Here is an 8,504-nt window from a genome sequence, read left to right as displayed (position 1 = left end):
GGGGGAGCAGTCGGGGGTGACCAGGCCGCCAGGGGGTGGCAGTTAGGAGCGACCAGGCCAGCAAAGGGGAGCAGTTGGGGGCAACCAGGCCAGCAGGGGGAGCAGCAAGAGGTGACCAGGATGGTGGGTGGGGGGGAAGTTGGGAGTGATTAGGCTGGCGGGGGGCGGTTAGTAGCGACCAGGCTGGCAGAGAGGGGGTAGTTGGGGGTGATCAGGCCAGCATGCAGAGGCAGCGAGGGGTGATCAGACCAGTGGGCAGGGGGTGGGCAGTTAAGGATGACCAGGCAGGCAGGCAGGTGAGTGATCAGGAGTCAGCAGTTCAGGATTGTGAGAGAGATGTCCAACTGCCAGTTTAGGCCTAGTCCCAGGGATCAGGCCTAAACCAGCAGTCAGACATCCACCAAGGGGTCCTGGATTAGAGAGGGTGCAGGCTGGGCTGAGGGGACCCTCCCCCCCCCACCCCTACATGAATTTCATGCACTGGGCCTCTAGTTTTGAATAGAATTTTCATGATAGTGAGACATTTTCAACCCATACTTGATGCTCTAAGAAAATTTGTTTTTAAAAAAATGCAAAGAACAAAGAAGAAAGCTCCAATTTAAGAACAGAGAGATTGGACTTAAATAACCTCCATTTCAAGCAGCAGGAATCAACTTCAGCTAACTTAAAAACAAAATGGAAACTTTTTAAAAAGCCTGCAATGTGGCAATGTAAATCAAAATAAGCCAGTCAGAGAAAGATAAATATCACATCTCACTCATCATTTGTGGAATATAATGAATAACATAAACGGATGAACAAAAACAGATCCAGAGACAGAGAGAGAAGCATCGATCAGACCATCAAACCTCATAGGGAAGGTAGGGGAAGGTGGGGTTAGGGTGAGAGATCAACCAAAGGACTTGTATGCATGCATATAAGTCTAGTCCATTGGTTAGGGGGGTGAGGGCATGAGTGGAGGAGGAATGGGGGAATAAGGACACATGTAATACCTTAATCAACAAAGAAAAAAATGGAAATGTTGCAAGACCTACAGAAGGATGTGCTAGGCAGCCTCCAAATGGGCCCCCAAAGAACCCTGTCTCCCAGTATTATGCCCTTTCAAATTCTCTTCCCTGGACCTACCTAGTGACTCGATTCTAATGAATAAAATATGACAAAACTGATAGAATGTCATTTCTAATATTAGGTTACAAAAATACGTAACTTCTGTCTTGATCCCTCTCTATACATTTCTCTCTCTCCAAGCATTCGCTGTAAGGGATATAGTAAGTATCTGTAGGTTTTGTGTGTGTGGGACACATAATTTGTGTCTTTAGTTTCACAGATCTATAGATAAAAGGAACTATATCCAAGGAGCTACGTTCAAGAAACTGTGTCTGAGGAATCTCATTTATGCCTGAACCTAATTTATATAATGTGCTTCTGGACATTGAGCTGATGTCATAATAAGATGAGACTTTTGGGGGATCTTTGGTGAGGTTTAATATCTCTGAAATTGGCAAGAACATGAATCAGTGGGGGATATAGAGTAGGCTATAGTAGGTAGCCACTAAAATAACCCTCATTGATCTTCACCTCCTGGTATTTATATCCCTGGGTATGGATGTGAGCTCTTCATGAATGTGAGCTGGTCCTGGTAACTTTTCTAATGACTAAAATACAGCAAAGGTAATGGGATGTAAATTTCAAGGTTAGATAACAAGAAAATTGTTACTTCTGCCTGGTGAGCCCTCTCTCCCTCTTCTTCCAAGCCCCACATCTGGGAAAGCAGCTTTAAAGAGAGCAAAAAAATGATATATCAAGCCGACAGCATAGAGGACCCATAGCCTGTGAATGGCTATATGAGTGACCTTGGAAGTGGACCTTCTGCCAGTCGAAGCTTGGGATCACTAAAACCATAGCCAATGCCTTGATTGAAGCTTTTTGAGAGACCGTAAGAGGTACCTAGTGAGGTCCTATTTAGATTCTGGAACTACAAAACACTGCAAGATAATACATGCTTATTTTATTAAGTTTCTGTGTTTGGGGATAATTTATTACACTACAATAGATAACTAATATAAAGAAATAACAACCAGGGAGCATAGCTCTATCTGAACATCCTCTCCATTGCTATTCGCCACTTCTCTGTACTTCTGTCTGTGTGAGCATCATGACAGAAAACACAGATTCCCTTAGGCCTAAATTTGGGGAACTAACTGACCACACTTTGATCAGTTATCTCCTCCAATAATATCAAGTATAGTCAAAGGGGAAGGATGCACCCGCTACAGCCATCATTGCTCATGGATGAAGGGTAGGCCAGTTTAGTGAGATCCTGAAAAGTTAGAACACACAACCTAAGCATAGATACTAAAAAAGGTTTTCTTTTCAGTTTCTGAAAGGCATGTTTTTATAATTGGTATGTCAAGCATCTCTGAAACTACATTATGTTGAAATTTCTATATTTCCCCAACCTAACCATTTCTATCGTATATTTTAAGTCATGTTGAATATTCAACTATGTAGGGTTTTTAATTGCTTTTTGCATGCTTGGGGGAACTCTTCCCTAAAGTCAGAATTTATTGTAATTTTCTAAAATATTGACTACAAAGGAATCCCAGTCACCCCCAATCAGAGTTTCAGAGCCAAATACTGCTTAGGTGGTTTAGGTGACAATAACAGTAGAATTAAGGGTGGGGGTGGAATATGGCCTTCTCCATCCCATAAATAAAATATTTCAAGCTCTCATTTTAAATATCTCAAGGTAATAATTGAGAAGCTAAAATAGCTATTAAGCCATTTATTTATAATCTATAATAATAAAAGGGTAATATGCTAATTAGATTGGATATCTTCCAGATGTCATTCGGGACATCCTTCCTGACAAAGCCGGGGCCGAGGAAAGCCAGCCTGGGTCCCGAGTGCCTGCGGGTGGCCCGAGGAAGGAAGCCTGGGTCCCAGGTGCCAGAGGGAAGCCAGTGCCAGCAGCCTGGGTCCTGGGTGCTGGAGGGAAGCTAGTGCTGGCAGCCGGGGGAAGGAAGGCCTACTCTTGCACGAATTTTCATGCATCAGGCCTCTAGTTATTTTAATAACACAAAAGAACAATGAAAACTTGCCAGATAATTAAAGCAAGATACATAGAGGTTTAAAAGGATAAAAAAAATGTTTAATAGCCTAATTTTTAACTTGGTTTTGCTAAAATATTAAAAATACTAGGTACTAAATATAACAAAAATAGTTGATAACATAAAAATATGGGGTGGAGGCATAAAAGGGAAAGATTTCATCTTGCTTCTAAGAAAATGTCTGATGAGGTATAATAATGAGGTGCAGTAGAGCATAAATGTAAGAAAACAAAGGATTTAAAAAGCCTTTGGGGAAATAAGAGAAATGAAAATGGTAAAAAAAAGTTTTTTAAACTTTAAACTAGAATATTTTCATTCACACGTGTCATAAATTTACTCATTCAGTTATCAGGTATATATTATTGCTTATTTTATGCCAGACCTTCGGATAATTTCTGAAGAAGACACATACTATACTTGCCCTCTTGGAACATTGTAAAAATTTTTTTTCTTAAAGCAAATACTTAGATGCTGAAAATATGCCAGTCCAGAAAGAGAAAAAGAAAATGAAATCCTAGTCAGTACATTTTGTAAATGTTGAAACATGTCTAGGAGTCAGGAGTACGTTTCTCTTGCTATATCACTTATGGTAAGATTTCTAACACACAGTAGATTTGTAGGTGTGAATATCATAACTATTATTGAGTTATTTTTAGCAATTAATTATGCAGGAAATGCTGCAACTTATATTTAGATACACTGGGGATGCTCTGGTGTTTGATAACTTAATTGAGCTGATTGAGTCCTGTTTAAAGAGAGCAGACAAATCATGATAAGCAACTTCACATTCACAGATTTTTAACCCAATCTTTACTTAAAAGATTTCCTATTTGCTTTTCACATAGAAGTGTGCTGACTTTTTAAACATAAAAACACTCACAAGCATACACACACACACACACACACACACACACACACACGAAATAAAGAGGATTAAGCTATATATTTTTTTTGTATGAGTTAAGCAAGCAAATGAAGAGCAAAAATTTGACCCATGAATAAGGCATCGTAGTCACTAACAGTAAATCTAAATGGAGGTTTTTAGTGTTAAATGCTTGTGCCAGTCACTTATTCATGTATATGAAGGGTTATTGCTCACTTAGTATATGTCAGACATTAAAGGTATGGGGACATGATGATGCTAAGACAAAGCCCTTGTCTTCGTAGAGTTTATAGTCTAACTAGAGGCTCAGCGCACAAAATCCATGCATGGGTACGGTCCCTAGGCCTAGCCTATGATCAGGGCCATCTTCCATGGCTGCCGGCTGGCCCTGCCCTTCACTGCCACCCACCCTGGTTCCCCACTCACCATCGGGTGATTGGAGCCTGACGGCTGGGGGGAGGGACTGAGAGGTTGGCCATTCCCACCCTCTCGCTGGCTCCACCCCTGCCACTGGTCACCCTCTGTGTAGGGGGCGACTGGTGGGGTGGGGGCCTTGGCCTGACACCGCCTGCATCCCCCGCCACCCACCTCCAGGTCCCCGTTCACCATTGTGCGATTGGAGTCTGCTGACAGGGGGGAGGGACCAAGAGGTTGGCCCTTCCTGCCCGCTCGTCCCCCCCCACCATGGGTTGCCCTCTATGTGTGGGGTGACTGGCAGGGCCGGGGCCTTGGCCTGGCGCCCCCCTATCACCTGCCACCCACTCCTGGGTCCCCATTTGCCATCAGGCAATGGGAGCCTGCTGACCAGGGAAAGGGACAGAGAGGTGGTCAGTGCACCTCATAGTGACTGGTCAATCAGTCGTTCTGGTCGTTTTGCCATTATGGTCGCTGGGCTTTTATTATATAGGATGGAAGACACAGGCACACGCATGCCTTGCACACACACACACACACACACACATGCACAAACTAACATATGGTTCAGTTAATTCTAATTGCTCTGAAGACAAACAAAACAAGGTAAGCAGATAAATAGTGATGGAAGGAGCCGGTGGCTATTACAGAGAAGTTGTAATGAAAGTTCTCTGAAAAGATGGCCTTTTAAGAGAATGTGCATTAAATGATGGAAAAATCCATACAAATATCAGGGGAAACAAAATTCTAGGCTAGAGAAGAACAAGTGCACAGACTATAATCATAATCAGCTTGGGTGACATAGTCATAGAATTGCAAGAAAGATGAAAGTGTACAGAAAAGGGAGAAAGGAGGTCTGAGAAGGAACATATAACACAGTACAAGATTTTGTAGGTCATTGAAAGGCCTTTGGATTTTATTGTGAATGCAATGAAAAATCATCAAACATGACATGGTTATCTCCATTATTATCTTGTGGCAACATTTCTAATTCAACTTTCCCAAACTGAACTCCTCTTTCTCATCCCTTCCCCCAAGTGTTTTTATGTCTATTAAGCTCTCTATGACCTGTAAAAGTCAAGAGTCTGTCCTTCATGCATGCATGAAATATTATGGTCACTTCTGATTCCTTCTTCTTCTTTACCTCCCCAATAATGTGTAAAGAAAGCTGAACTACACATCTGAGCACCTGGATTCCAGTCCTAGCTCTGTAAACTACTTGCTGAATGTCATTTAGCAGGTCACCCAACCTCTCTTGAGTCTGTTTTCTCAGTTTAAGACAAAAATGCCAGATGGTTGTTAGGATTATCATTTATGATGTGTTTATTATATGCCATATTCCTCTCAAACAACCAATTTACAGATAAAGAAACTGAGGAGCATGTCAGCAAGTTATTTTGTTCTAAATTAGATAATAAGTAAGAGGTGTATTGGGGATTTGAAGGCAATTTTATTACTGCAGAGGGGAGACATTCAATAACTATGTCATCCTTCCTTTAAAATGAAGTTGTGTATGAGAGTATGCTCTGAAATAAAAATAAAAGTATCATATTCTTTATCCACTATTTGACATATGTATAGATTTAACTTCATTTAGGACTTATTCTAATTCATGCTTTATCCTGGGGATAAAGATTTGGAAGACCTCAATCTTGCCCTCAAGCAGTGTCAAATTTTTAGATACCTCTTAACAATATTTTATAAATCTTATTTCAGTTAGAGATGAAATAAAGCAGGAAGGTTGAATATGTAAATGAGCATGTAAGTCTTGAAAGATTGTGTTTTTTATGCTGAAGTTAAGCCAAGACCACTAGTTCAAGTTCTCATTGCCATAGGAGCATTAAAACTGGAAGGAACCCTAGGCGTTAACTTCAGGCCAGTTAGTGATCACACTATAGTGCATGTGCTCAATGTCTGTGCTCTTCTCATTTATACTCTCAAGACTATCATTTTTCTCTCATTCTACCATATTTTAAACCTTCTCCATCCTTTCTTAATTATTTGTAATATTGATTTAGCACTTTCCTATGCCTAATCATATTTTAAATGATTTAATTTCATGTTTTATTTGCCCTGTTAGTGTTTTCCTTACTTTTTCAAACACTTTTGTTTACTTTATCCAAACTTTCATTTATTCTTCCACTCAGTCCATTGAGAGTGTGAGCCACTTGTTATCTACCTTCACTGTCCCATCTGAAACTGACATTCAATAACTATGTCATCCTTCCTTTAAAATGAAGTTGTGTATGAGAGTATGCTCTGAAATAAAAATAAAAGTATCATATTCTTTATCCACTATTTGACATATGTATAGATTTAACTTCATTTAGGACTTATTCTAATTCATGCTTTATCCTGGGGATAAAGATTTGGAAGACCCCAATCTTTCCCTCAAGCAGTGTCAAATTTTTAAATACCTCTTAACAATATTTTGTAAATCTTATTTCAGTTAGAGATAAAATAAAGCAGGAAGTTTGCATATGTAAATGAGCACATAAGTCTTCAAGGATAGTGTTTTCTATGCTGAAGTTCAGCCAAGACCACTAGTTCAAGTTCTCATTGCCATAGGAGCATTAAAACTGGAAGGAACCGGGCGACTTTGGAAATGGCGACCAGCAGGAAGGTAGGGAGGGAGAGAGTGTGAGAGTGCAAGGAAGTGATAGAGGAGTGTGTGGACGTGTGTGGTGTGTGTGTATGAGCTCTTAATTATTTGTAATATTGATTTAGCACTTTCCTATGCCTAATCATATTTTAAATGATTTAATTTCATGTTTTATTTGCCCTGTTAGTGTTTTCCTTACTTTTTCAAACACTTTTGTTTACTTTATCCAAACTTTCATTTATTCTTCCACTCAGTCCATTGAGAGTGTGAGCCACTTGTTATCTACCTTCACTGTCCCATCTGAAACTGACCTCTGTCACCCTTTCTCCTTATTCTGTTTTATTTTCCTTCTTAGCATGAATCTCTGTCAAACCTACTCCATTTTCATCCATTATGTAACTTCTCTATTCATATCTAGCAGGATTCCTTGCCTGTTTTTGTTCACTGCTCTCCTCCCAATCACCACTGCATGCCTGACACAAATGAGGTCTTCAACACATGTTTGTTTGAGCGAATCCAATTTTTTAAAAAGTTCCAGATGTACATGGTCTTCTAATGTGAAGTCTACATTTTCCTTTTGCAGGCTATGTTTCTTCTCTTCTTTGTGGGGTGAATTTACCTTTGTTTTTATATCTCTGAACATGGAAAAAATTGATAAGCATCTGCTATTAATCCAAAAGAAAGTAAATATATTCCACTTGCTTCCAGGGCCTGTTCTGACTGAGCATTAGTTCAAGTTCTCATTGCCATAGGAGCATTAAAACTGGAAGGAACCCTAGGCGTTAACTTCAGGCCAGTTAGTGATCACCCTATAGTGCATGTGCTCAATGTTTGTGCTCTTCTCATTTATACTCTCAAGACTATCATTTTTGTCTCATTCTACCATATTTTTAAGCCTCCTACATGCTTTCCTTCTTCAGTTGTTTGTAATATTGATTTAGCACTTTCCTATGCTTACTAGTAAATGCATTTTAAGTGATTTAATTTCATGTTTTATTTGCCCTTTTAATGTTTTCTTTACTTTTTCAAACGCTTTTGTTTACTTTATCCAAACTTTCATTTATTATTCCACTCAATCCATTGAGAGTGTGAGCCACTTGTTATTTACCTTGACTGTCCCATCTGAAACTGAACTCTGTCACCCTTTCTCCTTATTCTGTTTTATTTTCCTTCTTAGCATGAATCTCTGTCAAACCTACTCCATTTTCATCCATTATGTAACTTCTTTATTCAAATCTAGCAGGATTCCTTGCCTGTTTTTGTTCATTGCTCTCCTCCCAATCACCAATGCATGCCTGACACAAATGAGGTCTTCAATACATGTTTGTTTGAGCGAATCCAATTCTTTAAAAGTTCCAGATGTACATGGCCTTCTAATGTGAAGTCTACATTTTTCTTTTGCAGACTATGTTTCTTCTCTTCTTTGTGGGGTGAATTTATCTTTGTTTTTATATCTCTGAACGTGGAAAAATTGATAAGCATCTGCTATCAATCC

The sequence above is a fragment of the Myotis brandtii genome, unplaced genomic scaffold, assembly GCF_000412655.1.
Source record: "Myotis brandtii unplaced genomic scaffold, ASM41265v1 scaffold82, whole genome shotgun sequence".
NCBI lineage: Eukaryota > Metazoa > Chordata > Mammalia > Chiroptera > Vespertilionidae > Myotis > Myotis brandtii.
This window is presented reverse-complemented; position numbering follows the sequence as displayed.